Source organism: the organism of the source record quoted next, unplaced genomic scaffold (assembly GCF_019419815.1).
Source record: "Pyrus x bretschneideri cultivar Hongxiangsu unplaced genomic scaffold, Pyrus_bretschneideri_v1 Contig44, whole genome shotgun sequence".
NCBI lineage: Eukaryota > Viridiplantae > Streptophyta > Magnoliopsida > Rosales > Rosaceae > Pyrus > Pyrus x bretschneideri.
In genome coordinates this window covers 2,083,755-2,101,469 of record NW_025999768.1, presented here as the reverse complement: position 1 = coordinate 2,101,469, position 17,715 = coordinate 2,083,755, and the positions used below count along the sequence as shown (strand labels likewise).

General features: G+C 37.2%; 1 protein-coding gene, 1 long non-coding RNA gene and 1 pseudogene across 2 annotated transcripts in view; 2 read left to right on the top strand and 1 right to left on the bottom strand.

Annotated features, from left to right (window-relative positions):
* Positions 1–17,715, top strand: part of LOC103939136 (disease resistance protein RPV1) — an 87,462-nt gene that overhangs the window by 44,921 nt on the left and 24,826 nt on the right. The gene's annotated exons all lie outside the window — the stretch shown is intronic.
* LOC103939138 lies at positions 7–12,790 on the bottom strand. The gene is made up of 5 exons (XR_007251888.1): positions 11,236–12,790; positions 3,928–5,808; positions 905–2,619; positions 661–801; positions 7–171 (listed from the first exon to the last, which is right to left on the bottom strand). It is a non-coding gene; the product is annotated as an uncharacterized LOC103939138 (long non-coding RNA).
* LOC103960722 lies at positions 13,630–17,529 on the top strand (annotated as a pseudogene).

Here is a 17,715-nt window from a genome sequence, read left to right as displayed (position 1 = left end):
ATTCGCCCAAATTTCCTGATGATGCAATCCCTAAGGATCTTGGAGGGAATGATGTTCATACCCCACCCAGCCTCAGTGGCCTTTCAAAGCTTGGAGGGAATGGATGCATATATCTTCATACAATCCGTGATTTTCCAAGAAGTTTGAAATTTCTGTATTCCGTTGATTGCCCTGCATCGGAAACAATGCCCAATTTTCGGAAATGTCAAATATGAGAGAACTGGAAGCAAGTGATTCCCCCAAACTCACTGAGGCTCCACGCTTGGATAAGTTATTAAACCCCATGACATGGACTAATATGAAAAGGTTTACCAATCTCACAACTGATTTTGGCAAGGACATCAACAGGTATCTCTCTCCCCCCCTCTCCCCTAAGTTCTAGTTGCCTTCTTATTGTGCGCATGCAGATTCCTATGGTTTTCCCAAAATGTAGTTGTTTTGAATTTTGAAGATATGTTGCATTCAGAAACATTTCAATATTACAAGAACCGATATAAGATGCATCCAATGATTCGAGAAATAGCACTCGAATTCGCAGAAATACAAATACACCAACGTTTTCTTGTCAAATGCACGTTCTCATTTTACCAGTGCAACCATTCTTAATATTCAACTCTGGACATTACATAATCAAGTTCTTGTAATTCAAGAAGGCCATACCTCCACTCACTCTGAGATACAAAGGCATCTGTTTCTTCTTCCTTAAGGTTTTTGTCTGCAAGCCCAGCTTTGATTGGGGAAGCGTCACTTTTATAGTCCGTAATAATTCTCTTCTCACTTTCTTCACTCAACATTTTTGGTCTACATAAAGAACATTTCTACGTTTAGCTTCCTAAAGTTATATTTGTAAGGTGAAAAAAAAGCTGAAATTTTCTGAAACGATTTTGAGACAAGGAAGACTTACAACTGATTTAGTTACTTTAGGATCTTTGGCTGGATTTTCCTTCTATAAGTGATTTCTTTTCCGCTCAGTTGAGTTACATGCTACATTTCTGAGATGAGCGTTTCAAGATTGTGATTGTCACAGTAATTGGTTGCCAATACATTGACTTGAAACAGTCTTCTCACCTTCCTCAAACTGTTTCTTCAGCGCGGCCTGCAAAGGTCTCGAGGGGTACTCTTTGATTCCCATGAGCTTGGCAATCAGACTCGGCCCTTTCCCCGCCTTTTGCGAAGCAGCTGTTGTTGCTGCAATGGTGGAGTCACTGGTGGTATGAAACATAGAACTCTGGGTTGAGCTGGTGGAGGGAGTATCCAAGCACGAATCCATATATCGAAAATAGTTTACCCTTTTCGACAGATTCTGTATTTTCCACCAGTTTCTGCCTCACAAGGCTGTCTCTGATCACCTCCTTATGCTCTTGATTTCCATTCCTCGAAAACCATCATCAGAACGCCTCGGTTTTTCAAATTCCGTCACAGAATTGTGTTTTTTTGTTCAAGTGAGCCGTACTCTGAAGCTTCCTGTGCAACTTGCTAAGTATGACAAGAGAACCCTCACAATCAAGAGCTCCTTCCACGTAGTCTTTCGCAATGTCCTTTGACTGCTGCCCTTCTAACCTCATCTCTTTTGACCAGGAATCAATTGTGCGGTTTAGCTTCTGAGATCCTCTGGACACTTTGACAGATTTCGCTATATCTTCTCTGGTAAGTTCTTAATAACCGAAGTCACCTTTTGGATCTTATCAACCTTCTTGTCAATTGCCACCTTTCTATATGGTTTGAGATCTGCAGAATGAGAAGCTTTCAACTTTCTCAAAGCCTTTTCTTTCGTCTTGGCCTCTCTTTCTTCAGGTTTCTCTGCTGTCACTTTCCACTTTTTAGCTTTTTCTTCCTTGTCAAACCTTTTGCTTGGAATCTCTTCTGCATCCATTTTTCGGTGCATTTTTCAGACTTCAAAGCTCCTTCTTTTGCTGCCAAACTTTTTGGCGTCTTTTTGGTGTAGAAAGCTTCCTCTCCTCGAACCAATGGTGCATGAGGCTCCTCCTATTCCATAGATAAAAAAGGAGCTACTTTGTAAGCTTTTGGATTTCCTGCTTATGTGTGAGGCACAGGTTGACTTGGAGTGATTCCAAATTTAGTCACCTTCGCTGTGATGCCTGAATTTATCTAATTGCTCTATTGGGGTGATTTCCAATGCACCTTTGGTGTGATGCCAAAGGCTAGAGTGATTCCAGATCTCTCTTTTGTTCCCATCTCTTCTTATTGTTACATACTCTAGATAGGATATATGGTCACTCGTGCAACCAAAAACCTTTTTCTAAGAATAAGACAATTAAACATCCAAGTTGAAGAAAATCAAACCCTAGCTTCACTGAAGTCGGATAGAAACTGTCTTTACTGAAGTTGGATTATCGCACCAAAATTTGTCTCTAGCTAGGGTGAGATGAAGAGAGAAAATGGACTACATACTTAGCTCAGCAACGTCAAACCCCAAGACCAATGACTAATGCAAGTTAGAATATACCGATCCAATAATGGGGTTTAAGGTATGCATTTCAGAATACGACATAACAAAAATGTTGATTCCAAGTTGAGCATATATTGGAGAGAAGAAGCTATCCAAAAAGCTTTAACCACCACGTGATATAGAAAGTCGCTACTGGAAATAGGATAACACTGCAAAAGAACAAAGAGTGAATATGATCAAAAAGCAATCTTGAAGAAAGAGAACGAAGCTTTGATCTCATTAGCTACTAGATTAAACAAATGCATAAAAAAAAATCCACGCACACAACATGATTAGCGTAAATTTACATGAAATGGGCTCGGTCTAAAACTTATAAGAGGCTAAGTTGTGCATTTCTTGAATTCATCTAGCGAGAGGCTATTTCTCTATCTTATCCAACTATTCCTTTGCCTGTAACAAAACTCCTAGAGTTCAAACAAATGAGAGGAGAATAGAGAAAAATAGATTATAAATGCATGCCAACAATCTAAGTTTAAGTTCCTATCACTACTAAAGCATTCCATCTTTCAGCATACCTCATGGCTCAACCTAATAAATTTAACAACTACTCTCAGCTCTATATCTTAAGAATTATCAGAAATCCAACAACTTTAAAGATATTTGACCCTCCCCACAGCATAGGATTGAAGGTTGACACACACAGTATCGATATAGTATCGCATACGAACATGATTTGAACAAAATAGGAGCTAGAAGAAAGAAATGGCCATCATCCTATCATGAACTTCTTTGATGACCAACATCTAACAACTTTGGAAAACGTTGACGGAGAGATAAAAGAGACAAGAATGATTGTTATGAAGATTAAGAAAAAGGAGCACAAACATTCAAAAAGTATGAGAAAACTTATGCGGCATCAACTTAGGCCACCAAAAGCAACCAACTTTGACACACTCTAACCGGTTCTTGATAAATTACTGCTGACTTACGAGACAAATTTTTACGTGCGTACCAGTGGTATAATGCAACAGGAACACCTTTAAACTGACAAAAAGTAAAACGCAACTATGTCACTAAATTTCTTGTAGAAATGCTTAGATATACCCGAATCGATTGTTTGATCTTCTTATCACATTACTTGGAAGCTCGAGCAGAGAAATAGAGCTATACTCACCCAAATTTCAAACAAATAAGCGGAAAGTAATATCGAAAATCCAAATTAGCACATTACAAGTCCAAATGAACTGATGCAAAATTGACAAACAAACCAAGACCCAAATCTGAGTTTGCTCCTCCATTAGCCTCAGGAAACACTAATCAGACAATGTCAAACACAAAACTAGAAATTGAATCGCAAAAATCAACCCATAAATCACAATTAACACACACATACTAATTTCAATTCGCAACCTATGCAAAAACCTTCGGCTTTTCCCTCGAATTTTCCCCCATTTTCTCAGCAACCAAACACAACACAACACGCAAAGCAATGAAACCAAACAGCAATCGAAACTCACCTCGCGGCCGGTGCGGTAGGAGGAGGAGGAAGACGAGGAGCGTTTGGACGATGCATCTTCGTCGCCGGAGTCCGCCACCGGAATGAGAAGCTCACGATCGGGCTTCTCTGTCTCTGCTAGCCGGATTATTACGTGCATGAATGTTGTGTTTTGTTGTAACGCTAATTAAACAGGCGGCAATGAAATCTCTCATTGTCTCTCAAATTTTTGGCAATGAAATCTTGGAAAATTTGAAAAAATAACCAAAATTTGAAACCAGATAAAACTATAGCCATTCTTTTAAATTTATGATAATTATAACAAAAAATAATATGTAAATACTAATATACTCTTAAAATAGAAATTGAGAGATAAGGAGAGAGTTTGAAAACAAATCCAAAAAACCCAAATCAAATATGAGATTATCCCAATGTCTTACCAAGTTCTTTTTTTGGGTTCCAAAGAAAAAAATATACCGTGTGAACAAAAGGATTTTCTCGGTTTGATTTGTGTGTGATAAGAAAAATTTATTTATTGTTGTTCAAAAATGGTCTGGAAAGTTGTTGAATCCAGTCCCGAAGAGCATGGTCTGGGAAGCCATGAACACTCATGGCTAAGACCACTTGGAGAACATGTCGATATATATATTTACTGCCCCACACCACACACATTGATTCGTTTACATTTAGCAATTTTTGTTTTTTTACAAGTTTGGGGCATCTAGCAAGCATGAAAAAGAAGATCATTACCTATTAGCTGCTTCTTGTGCATTGCAAATTTTGTATCAGTTTTCATTTGGCATTTCTCTTCTGCATTATCTGATTTCGATATGTTTTCTGTCTATTAGCTGCTTTTTGTCCATTGCAAATTTTAATTCTTTTTTAATTTGCATTAATTTTTTAATTTTTTATATTTATATGGCCCATACTGATACATGACGCGCAATCATTGTCCATGTGGGCGCCACGTCACTAATTAACGGTTGACTTAATAGCAACCTTAACGGATTTATAAGACTATTCCAAAATTATGACTTTAGGTACCACTCTAGAATAAAAAAAACTTCATATACCAAATGTTGAAAACCAATAAATTTTAGGATAGTAAACTGAGATTAATCCTTAAATTTATATAATAAAATTCATCTGTATTAAAATATATAAATTGGTTTTATTTATTTATTAAAAGATGGCATAATGAGTGTTAAATGAAGGCAATGTTGGAATAATTAGAAACAAGTGAGAGCATAATTGGTAGAAGAAATCCATTCCAGATTCCTCAAGTGTCAAGGAATTAGAATACCTTCCTCATGTAGAGAGTCCAATTTCTTCAAAATTAGGAATTGAATTCCTTAATGTGTGTGGAATAATTAAACCCCAATTAATAAGAAAATTAAGAAGAAACAAAGTAGCCACTTACTAGCAAAGGCAAGGAGAAAGCATAAGGTGAAATATTGGATTGTGGAACCGGATTCTCTCTGAATTCAAAGGAACCGAGTCTAAGAATCAAATGATCTGGACTATTGAAATTTAATGTTTGTAACTGTTTGATCAAATTTTAATGGTCTAGATCATTTGATCCTTAAGTTCAGTTGGTTTTTATTGTGATGTGAGTGGAGTGCACGTAGGCGCTCTCAACCTCGACCACGTCCTCATAATCTCCCAGTACTTCTCCAGCGGCAGCCACAGGATCCAGCGGTCAGTGACAGTGGAGAGCAGATATCCAACTCAATGGACGATGATCCTCTTGCGGGACTTTGCAAATCCTTTGCATGTCTTTCTTTGTCTCCTGATCATCAATCCACTTTCTCAGGCCACATTCAGCCGGACGCCTGACTCCGTTGGCCTTTACCCTTTGGAGAGAGCGAAAGGCTAATCAATTAATCCCCTTCTCCTGACTTTCCTGAGACATTGAAGAGGACATGGGTTAATTAGTGTCTGACAAACATATGAAGTAAAATATGCATGATTTAGATCTATGATGAGGCAGGACCATGCCATGATGCATCTATGATAATCATCCCAGTAATCAAAAGAGAATTACTACAGATGACAGAAATGGAAAAAGGCAAAATTTTTGAAGTGAGAGCATCTTCTGTCTATATTAAGTCACACCCAGATAGATTCTATGGTGAGGCACGATCATGCTGGTGATGCATAGTCATCATCAGCTTATCCTCATCATCACATATCCGAGTTCATGGGCTACAGATCACTGCCAACTTCACCATCAGCAACTCAATATTTCATACTTCTTTCAGATTCTTATGATTTCCTGTTTGGTATTGGATTTGAGGCCGTAGTTTTTAACTCAAAAACAATTTTTTTTCACAGATTCATATATCGCGATGGAGATCGAGTGACCTGCGCCCCGCAGACCGCCTTCCGCCTCACCAACCACGAACGACCAAGAGATTCCGGCCAATAGGGTGAAGGTTCTGGCGAATAGCTTTAAGCCTCGAATCTCTGAGTGCTTGATTGGGGACGAGACTGGGCCGTTCTCTTCACTGCCAGGAACAATCAAGGTAATGGATCTTTCTCTTACCGTTTTGTTTGGTTTCTCGGAAAATGGAGAAAATGATGGGAAAGTTTGATTTATGTGTTTTATTTGTTGGGTTGTGAGAAATTGAGTTTATCTGTCTAATTGGTGTGATTTATTTGTGTACTGTGTATATATATTAACCTAACCGAGCTCGATCGAGCTCATAGCTTGGTAATTAATATCTTTTGTGGACCTTAATCACAATTTGTTAATCTGAAAACTCTTCTGTTTACGTCTTCTGATGTGCCCATGAGGATTGATTTGTGAATTGAATTTGTTGTGATGTGGGTTTTCTCTGAGACACATGGCACGTGTAACTCTGTGATGGGAAGTTCTTGGAATTAAGCCTAAAGAACAACTGGATCTGTCACTTTTATTTTGGAATTGGTTTGAGTTCGCTAGGTTCTTAGACATAGGCTTTTAGGTCCCTTGTGGCTGAATCACCTTCAATAACTTGGGAGTCCACTGAGAGTGGAACAAGACCAAAATTGTCGTGCATTAGACTTGTTATTCTTTTTTTTCTTCATCTGAGTTATGTACGCATATCCATCTGGTGCCATGATGCTAAACCGATGGCATTTTATGGATTGATTTGGTGTTTGAATTCAAATGTTTGAGTTCAAAAATGAATTTTTCATATTTTCTCTGTGAATGCTTTAATGATAGACTTGGTGTTTGAATTACGTTGTGTTTTTTAGCAGTGGTTCCAGTTTGGATTTAATAAGAGAAGTCTCGTTTTTATTTTGGTGTCGAAAATGTGCAATTTGGATTTGAACCCTTGAAATTCAACAAGGGTAGTGATTTTCACTTGTGTTCTCATGTACCCTTCATTTTTTTTTGGAACCCTTGATTTGCTTTGATTCTCCATTGATTCATCATGTTCAAAAGCTGGAAAGACAGGATGAGTGCAGTGGCAGAAGCACTTCCCATCTAACCGAACTTGATAAATTTCAATAGGAGCCTTTGTGAATATCCTGTTTTTATTCATTAGATCATTGGATTCTCTGCTACAAATAGCATCTACTTACCTACAAATAGTATGAAGGAAAGTACTAGTCTACACCGGTGTACAAATAACATCATGTTAAATAGACGATCTATGTGTTGGAAAGTAATTCTTCTGTTGATATGTCTGTATCTGCCCGCCTTGGGGAATTTTTGTTTCTGGTTACTGTGATGTTTTTCCCCTCTCTTTCTCACCATTTTCTTTTTGCTGGATTCTTTTCAAAATTTTCCAGGTAAATGAAATGCTAAGGCATGCTCTTTTGTCAACAGTTTCTGACCTTTTAAGCAACCTTTGTTGCTGTGGTATATTTATTTACTTGCTATATATATATTTTTTTTTCCCCTTTTGTTTGTGGTCTTTTTCCTTCTCAAATCCCTTTATTTGCTGCTGCTTTCTTTTTACCATTCTATTTTTTTTTTCTTTTTTTTTTTATCTAGTAGGGACTATCTCGGCCAGGAAAGCAATTGGGGTATGCCCATTTGATATTTGGAGAGAAGTTGCTTTGGAAATGTGGATGGATTGTGTTGTGTCAAAGAAAACAAATTATATTATAACTTGTCTTTGAACTGCTCTGTCTCTCCTTATTAATGGTTCACCTCTTTTTTGGACTTGGAGTGACTTAAAATAGTTGTGCAATGTAATTATTGAGGCCACCAACATGGCAGCCATATGCTGTCCTAATATTCAAGACAATTGAATGAAGTCTCATACCATCACCAAATTAACTGAGTCTCTGTTTTACACCAAATATATACGTTGTCAGTTATTGTTAAACTTTTGTCTTGTTCATGTGTAATTTTCTGTTGTTTTTGTGTTTTGTACACTCATACCTTAAATTTTAATATTATACTTTAGCATTAACATTCATAATTGAATGTAGCTTTTAGCTTTGTATTAGTTTTGATATTTCTGTTTACATTGTTCAAACAAGGACTTTGAAAATGACCTTGATGATAAAGCTAATTCAAAACCTATTAAAGACTACTTTATTAGTATGTTGTATGAAGAGACAAAAAAAGGCTTGCAAAGCAACACTTTAGAAAAGAATCAATGGGATACGATTGACATGAAGTTACTTGACAAATATGGTAAGAGATACACTCGTGAAAAATTGAAGCAAAAAATATAATTGGTTGAGGAAGATTCACCGTGAGTTTGCCAAGCTTGTTAATCATACTGGGATGGGTTGGGACCCTTTTGCAAACACTTTTCAAGCATCGAACGAAGTTTGGGCAGCTTATATTAAGGTATTTATTGTATTATATAATGTATTTTCTTTATATATATGCTTATTATAATATTTTCTAAGTGTGGTCAACCTATATTAAAATTTTACAAAAAAACAAGTTTGCTAGCTGTTTCCGTAGCAAAGGGTGTTCTCATTATGAGGTGCTTGGACAGATTTTCAATAATACCACTGCTACTGGTCAAATGCAGTTGCATCCACCAATTCTCCTCCAAATTCTGATTCTTAGAGAGAGTTAGAGGCTGGGTTTCTTACCACTGGTGCACACATTAGACAAAGTACCGGAAGTGGTTTAAGGGCTTTTAGTGAGGGACATGAAGGAACTAGCACCAAGCGTTGTGCTCTTTTCCCTCCAAGTGATCTTTCCTCAAAGTCAAAGTCATCCAAGTCAACCAAAATGGACAAAGCTATTGCAGCTTGGGCAAAGTCACTTGATGCCAAGACTGAGGCTACATTGGAAAAGGTTAAGCGTAAAAGAGAGAAGGAAGTATCCTTGAGAAAGTTAAGTACCATTGAAGATTGTATGGAAGTACTTGGGGGTTTGGAAGATGTTGATGATACCGCTTATTTGAAAGCTTTGGAGAAGTTCACTAGCTCGGATTGGAGGAGGATGTTATGGCTCAATAATCTAAAATGAATAGTTAGAGCCCTAGTAAGAAAGCTCAATAGTCCAAGTTGGTTGTTAGCAATGTTTTAAAAGGCTCGCCTCAGGGCGCGCCTAGGCACCCTGTGAGGTTGGGCTTGAGGGTTGCCGCCTCTGTTTTGAGGGAGTGGGCGGAAGGCGTCGCAGAAGCCGCCTAGGAGCGCCTAAGGGATTTTTTTTTTTTTTTCCTTACTCCCAAACCCAAATTTTGGGTAGGTTTTAACTGCCTCATACCTCTTCCTTGCACTAACGTCTCTTTGCCTTTTTTTCTGATTTTTATTTTTTATATAATGGATGTGTGTGCTATCTGTGTGCATTGTTATATGTGTGCTCATTGTGTTTTTCATCCTCTATTACATATATATATAATATAATATATATAATATATTATATATAAATATATTTATAATATATGTGTGCTCAAGGTGATTATTGATTAATAATCTTTTTTTTTTAATACAATATATGTGTACGCTTAGTGTATATATTAAAAAATTTAGGTCCCGTGAGGCTTCGCCTCATGCCTGACGCCTAGGGTGGGCTATCCCTCGGACCCCTTGCTCACGCCTCACACTTTTAATACATTGGTTGTTAGTTAGTGTGTTGGTAATATGATGAATTTGCTTAGAATTTATGATAAGGGTTAGTAAGATGACTATGTATATGCTTTTATGTTTCGTATTGAGATCTTTTGTTGTATGATGAACTATTTATAATTAAATGAGTATGGAAATGACTAGTGTTGGTAATATGATTAATGTTAATGTTATTATCATATAGTATTGTCTTGTCACTTTGTTTAGCTATTAATTACTTGATAGTTGTAGAATATAAATATATGTTTGCCTATATAGGATGGATTCAAATGAAGTGGACAACAATGGTTCAAGTTCAGAAAATGATTCATCATTTGATTTGGATTATTCACTTGGAGAGTTGCTTATAGTTACAAGATTATATGACCATTACTCACGTTTAAATAAAGAGCCATGCATGACTTCACATTTTTCAGGCCGCCGCCAATATCTCATAGAATTATTGAATGGACATCCACATAAGTTATTTGATATTGTAAGGATGGATAAAAACACGTTCAGGAATTTGTGCTCGACATTGAGAGAATTGAACTTTCGACAAGATGATAGATCAGTTTGTGTGGAGGAGGCCGTTTGCATGGTCTTGTTTACTATCAATCATACAATCCGCAGTAGGGTTATTGTTGAAACTTTTCAACATTCGAAGGAGAGTGTGTCAAGACAATTTAAACAAGTTCTCAAAGCAATATGTCGACGGTACTCGTATAATTCAACCTCCAAATATGGATGCGACACCTTCTGAGTTTTTGGGAAATCTGAAGTACAACCCATGGTTTTAGGTAATATATTTATAAAGTACATTTTATTATTTAGTTAGATTATGACTATTATTTTTCTACAAAACCTAGAAAGATACATGTTTAAAGCTCTAGAATAACAACTTAGGTTGAAGTAAACTATATTTTGTGTACTAACAACTGTAGTAATTCACCATCCTTTGATGTGTAGGACTTCTGGGGTTCTATAAAGAAGAATGACTACTTTTCTTTAGAAGGTTTGTTGGATGTATTCAAGCAGGTACTGCAGTCTCGGTATTCACTTGCAAAAACCTTAACCCTTGAACATTTGTACAGATTCTAACCCTTTTTGTTTGTAAAACCTCTGCAGCTGTGGATTTACAAAACTCCAGATTTGGAAACACCCAAATATGATATTCTAAAAAGAACTGCAAACTATGAGGTGTGTTTGCTTTTCCTCGTACGAGTTATGTTGTATTTGTAAAAACTTAAAGCCACGTTCGTTGCCTAAAATTGAATTACCATGCATGTCTTGATTCCACAGGTAAGAAAGTATGCACCTTATGTAGTGGTAGAGGGATCAGTAGACAAGCTGTCCGGGTCAGCTGGTTTTGGTGATGTTTCTGGATGAGGCGTTATCCTTAGTTAATCATGTTTTTCTTTTCTTGTGCTTCTTCACTTAGGATGATTTGGATGATGGAATCTGTTTAGGTACATCTTTGGAAAGAACTCGAAAATGGAGAAGATACCGATGACTACTCCAGTCTTCACTGAGGCATCTGATGCCGGACTTTCCAAATTCCGTTACGTACAGGAACTTTACCTTCCAAACAGACCTGCCGATCAAAAAGTAGGACAAACAAAAGATGTTCAGTTAACTCAAAATGCGACCTTTATCTATTCACCTTTTTCCCTGAATCACTTAAGAAGGTGGAACTAGAGAGACACGTAAAACTTCTTATGAAATTCATATTGAGTTTCATGAAAATGTACTTGTATCCAGTGCATAATGGTGTGAGGACAAGAAAAATTAACGAGAAATACAGAGAGGTGTGATTTACCTGGAGGACTTTGGGGCCGAGGAGGTGAGAGGACCTTAGGAGCGTATGCGGGTCGGGCATGGACCTGGCGGAGATGGATTTAAAGTTCATGTTGGTGAGCTCGGCTTCCATTGAGTTCACTACCGTACGCGTGTCGTCGGAAAAGGCGGGATGGATCAGGATCTTCTCCTCCACTTGTTCGAGGTTGCCGAAGCACCATCATCTGATTCTTAGGGTTTCGATTGCGGCGTCGGAAGAGGCGCCGGAACTCCCCTCCATATTTTTGGTGCCAGTTTGCCGCGTAGTTTGATTTTGGGGGTTTTCCGAATTTTGCAGCAGAAAAGGCATATGTACGGTACAGTCCCAGACTCCCTAATAGGTCATGAAACGGCGTCGTAGGTGGCTTCTTTTTTTTTTTGTTTTTTGGTCAAACGAATGTCTTAGGGGGGTATTGGTTCCTCTTTTGTGAGAATGAGGGCCAATAGACCAAAATTAACGTCTATTAGTAGTTTTCTTTATTTATAAATGGGAGGTTTTGCCATTTATTACTGCGGTCTAGTAGTATTTATCTTCATTAATAAGTGAAAGGTTTTAGGTTCGATTTTCGCTAAAAGCCCACCGCACCCTCTCCTCTTAATGTAGATAATATCGATTGTTCAAAAAAAAAAAAAAAAAAAAAAAAGGTTTTAAGTTTGAATCTCATAAATCAGGGGCATTTCTGTTGTCACTATTTATGAACAGTGTCAGACTCAACTGAGTTTTAGTATATATAATATAATATCTGAGTTCTTCGGCATTGCTCCATCCACTTTTTCCTTGCCCTGCCCGTCATGCGCCAAAACTATATCACTTGAACCCCACTTTCTCTACTGCAATATTTCTACATGAAGATTGATCTGGTTCTACCTTTCTACTTCCAGTGTTGAATATGATCAACTGCCTGTAGTTACTTTAAGAACTTCTTGCAAGTATTAACTATCAAACGGGGGTCTCTCCCTTTCTCTTTGGAAGTATTTTCAAGGTAGAAAATTCTATGTATTTCTTATATTAGAGATCCGGAGGCGACTAGTGTATATGAAAATTGAAATGATGTTTATCGTATGATTACATAAGTAATAGTTTAACTACTTATTAAAATTGACAAAATTTCAGTGTTCATCAAATAACATGGTTTGTCTATTACTATACGTTTCGGATTTGGTTGAATTTTAGTATACTTCATGTTTAAAGAGTGACCTTAAAAATAAAAAGTTTAAATCATGGTTACAATATTGCGGTATGAGAAACAAAATAAAAAAGGTAGAGGGAGAAAATTTAAATGTGAAAGTTGCTAGCATGTGTTCCTCAGAGGAAAGCTGATAATTAATTGTTTTTACCATAATATTAAAAAGCAAATATAGAATTTTCTGTAGAGTAAATTGTAGTTATGGTTCCTTAACATTAACTTAATTAGAGCAATGATCCCTTAACTAACAATTCATTACCAATGGTCCTTCACCTTTAATTCAACTAGAGAATGATCCCTTAATTTTAATCCAATTGTAGCAATTGTCCTTCCAACATAATCGTTTTGATAAAATTTTGATGTAATTGACGAAAATGACCATAATTAGACACTTTAATGAGTTGAGGGACCATAATTATATAAATGGCTATTCCAACATAACTTATTTTGATAAAATTTTGATGAAATTGATGAAAATGAATATAACTACACATTTTAATAAGTTGAGGGACCAATGGTAATAGATTTTTAGTTGAGAAATCATTACTCTAATTTGATTAAAGTTGTGAAACCATTGCTATAATTTACTCTTTTCTTTAATGTGGATCTTTTGCAGAACTTGAATCTAGCCGTCCAGTGATCAGATGCGACAGAAAGAGTATTTCACTAATCAAAACAATTTCAAGTCAATAATTGAATCAGAGGTCAAGTCACCAAAGAGGGATCCAGATAGCATTTTTGTCCATTTCATCTCATTTTAATGGACGTGGATGACTTTAGCTTTTGTTAACTGAAGCAGCTTGATTTGGGTTTAGGTATTTCAGTATCGTCGGTTCGGCAGCACAAACACAACCACTGCCATTTTTCATGATCTGAACCACTGCAGTGCCATAACAGTGGATACCGCCATGACAGCCCACGAAGCCTCCTCTTCATCCTCCTCCAAGTCAAAACTTTGGAATTACGATGTGTTCTTGAGCTTCCGAGGCGAAGACGCGCAAGGGCTTCACAGGCCACCTACACGCGGCATTCAATGACGGGATACCAGGCTTATATGGATGAGGACGATCTAAAGAGAGGGGAAGAAATAAAAGAGGAACTGTTCCGGGCAATCGAAGAGTCGCGGATCTCTATCATTGTCTTCTCAAAGAGTTATGCGGATTCGAGTTGGTGTCTTGACGAGCTAGTGAAGATCATGGAGTGCAGATCCAAACTGGGGCGACATGTTTTGCCAATATTTTATCATGTTGATCCTTCGCATGTCAGGAAGCAGGACGGAGATTTAGCCGAAGCATTTCAGAAGCACGAAGAGGGCATTGGTGAAGAAAAAGATGGCAAGAAACGTGAAGCTAAACAAAAAAAGGTAGAGCAGTGGAGAGAGGCTCTTACAAAAGCTGCAAACTTGTCTGGCCACCACCTTCAAATCACTGACAATGGGTAACCATTCAACTGCTTTCCAAGATTGAAACATTTTAGTGAATGGGTTAAATCTCTCATATAATTAACATGCTTAATTAACATTTTACAGAAGCTTAACATTAATTAGCATGCTTAATTAAGGGGTGTGCTATCTACACACCCATTTTACTTCTCACACACATTTTGATAATTTATGTCCGTTGATCTTCTTCAATTCATCCGATCTGAAGGCCGAAAATTAAAATTGTGTGTGAAAAGTAAAATGGGTGTGTGGATATCACACCCTTAATTAATACACCTTAATTTCTCATATAAAACCAAACCGTAATTGGAGTTTAATTAATGAATGACTTTCGTTCTTTTATTCAAGTTGGTCACAAAATCACATACTAGTTAGTAGCTAGTTAGTGTGTGTGTGTGTAGAGAGAGAGAGACACACACACACACACATAAAGGACAGAAGGAAAGAAAATTGCTTATGTACTGCTGAGCATTCATTGATTCCCACTAATGCTTACGAATTCAATTTTCAGGTGCGAAGCAAATCTTATTAGTGAAATTGTTGACAATATTATTACGAAATGGCTTCTGAGCACAAACAAACTAAGTGTGGCCAAGCACCCGGTTGGTATCAATTCTCGCATTCATGATATTATCAATCATCTTTCAAGTGGTGGATCAAATGTTCTCATGGTTGGAATTTGGGGTATGGGTGGATTGGGTAAAACAACAACTGCCAAAGCCATTTATAACCAAATTCATCATATGTTCCATTTCAAAAGTTTCCTTTCCGACATTAGCAACAATGCAAGTAAACATGGTCTAGTTTATTTGCAAGAAAAACTTATTTCTAACATCTTGAAGAAGGAGTCTAAAATAAGCAGTGTTCATGAAGGTATCAGTCTAATAAAAGATCAATTTTCACATAGAAGGGTACTTATCATCATGGACAACATAGATGAAGGGGAGCAACTGAATGCATTTTCTTCTCTTTTTATTTTTTATTTTTTTTTTTTTTAACATCTTCATTTCGGATATTAATTTCAATTTTCTTTTGATTTTCTGCAACGGTCGCTACATAACTTGAAAACCCTTGATCTCAGCATATCCTGGGAATTAGAGAAATCACTGAACTTTTCACAAGTCCCAAATCTTGAAGAGTTGATATTGGAAGGTTGTTGGATGTTGACCGAGATTCACCCCTCCATTGGTCATCTTAAAAGACTTTCTTTGGTGAACCTTTAAAGTTGTTCCAATCTTCGTTCTCTTCCAAGGGATTTCTATAAATTGAAATCTGTTGAGACCCTTCTTCTTGATGGATGTTCAGAATTCATAGAACTGCATGAGGATATAGGGGAGATGATATCACTAAGAACACTTGAAGCGAAGTATACATCCATAAGAGAAATACCACTTTCCATAGTAGGATTGAAGAATCTCACTCGTTTATCCCTTGGCCGCTTCAGCTGCGTAGAGCTTAGTGGAGAATACAAACATCTTCCCAAAGAGTTAATACGGTTGCGTTGGTTTGGATGCCCTTTAAAGTCCTTACCAGATGACTTTTTTAATCAAGATAAACTAGTTGTTTTAGAGATGCACCAAAGCAAACTGGTACAAGTTTGGGAGGGTTCCAAGGTACAATGAATTACACCTGATGATGTTCTATTTCTATGTGTTTTTTGGATTTCTTCTCTCTTTATTATTTTTTTTTATTATTTTTTATAACATCTTCATTTCGGATATTAATTTCAATTTTCTTTTGATTTTCTGCAACAGTCGCTTCATAACTTGAAAACCCTTGATCTCAGCCATTCCTGGTCCTTACAAAAATCACCGGACTTTTCACAAGTCCCAAATCTTGAAGAGTTGATATTGGAATGCTGTTATAATTTGTCCGAGATTCACCCCTCCATTGGTCATCTTAAAAGACTTTCTTTGGTGAACCTTAAAAAATGTGATAAGCTTATTTCTCTTCCAAAGGATTTCTATAAGTCAAAATCTGTTGAGACTCTTCTTCTTAACGACTGTCGAAAATTCAGAGAAGTGCATGAGGATATAGGGCAAATGATATCACTCAGAACACTTGAAGCAAGGCGTACACCCATAAGAGAAGTACCACCTTCCATAGTAGAATTGAAGAATCTCACTCGTTTATCCCTATCATTTGTTCCAAGAATTCATTTGCCCTATTCGTTACACGGCTTAAACTCTTTAAGGGAATTAAATCTCTCATGATGCAAATTAGGTGATGATGCAATCCCTAAGGATCTTGGGAGTCTAATTTCTTTACAAGTTTTGGATCTTTCATGGAATGATTTTCATACCCTACCCAGTCTCAGTGGTCTTTCAAAACTTGAAACTCTGCGGTTAGATGGATGCCTTAATCTTCGTACAATCCCTGATATACCACCAAATGTGAAAGTTCAGCATGAGAAAATCCTGAGGTTGATGCGTGCAATGTTTTGTAGGCAGAGAAGATTGGGAGGAGCTACTATATGAAGACTATCTTTTCAAGCCTTTACTTTGGAGTTTGAGGTTCTTTGGGGCTCTTGAAGCAGATTCTACAGCCATAAGACAAGTACCACCTTCCATAGTAGGATTCAAGAATCTCACTTTTATCTCTGAGTACTGTGCCTAGTCATTTGCCCAAATTACCTGATGATGCAATCCCTAAGGATCTGGAGGGAATGATGTTCATACCCTACCCAGCCTCAGTGGCCTTTCAAAGCTTGGAGGGAATGGATGCATATATCTTCACACAATCTGTGATTTACCCAGAAGTTTGAAATTTCTGTATGCCGTTGATTGCCCTGCATTGGAAACAATGCCCAAATTTTCGGAAATGTCAAATATGAGAGAACTGGAAGCAAGTGATTCTCCCAAACTCACTTGAGGCTCCACGCTTGGATAAGTTGTTAAACCCAATGACATGGACTGATATGAAAAGGTTTACCAATCTCACAGCTGATTTTGGCAAGAACATCATATAGGTATCTCTCAACCCCCTCACTCTCTCTCCCTAAGTTCTAATTGCCTTGCTATTGTGCGCATGCAGATTCCTATGGTTTTTCCAAAACGTAGTTGTTTTGAATTTTGAAGATATATTGCATTCAGAAACATTTCAATATTACAAGAACCGATATAAGATGCATCCAATGATTCAAGAAATAGCACTCGAATTCGCAGAAATACAAATGCAGCAACGTTTTCTTGTCAAATGCACGTTATCATTTTACGAGTGCAACCATACTTAATATTCAACACTGGACATTACATAATCAAGTTCTAGTAATTCAAGAAGGCCATACCTCCACTCACTACGAGATACAAGGGCATCTGTTTCTTCTTCCTTAGGG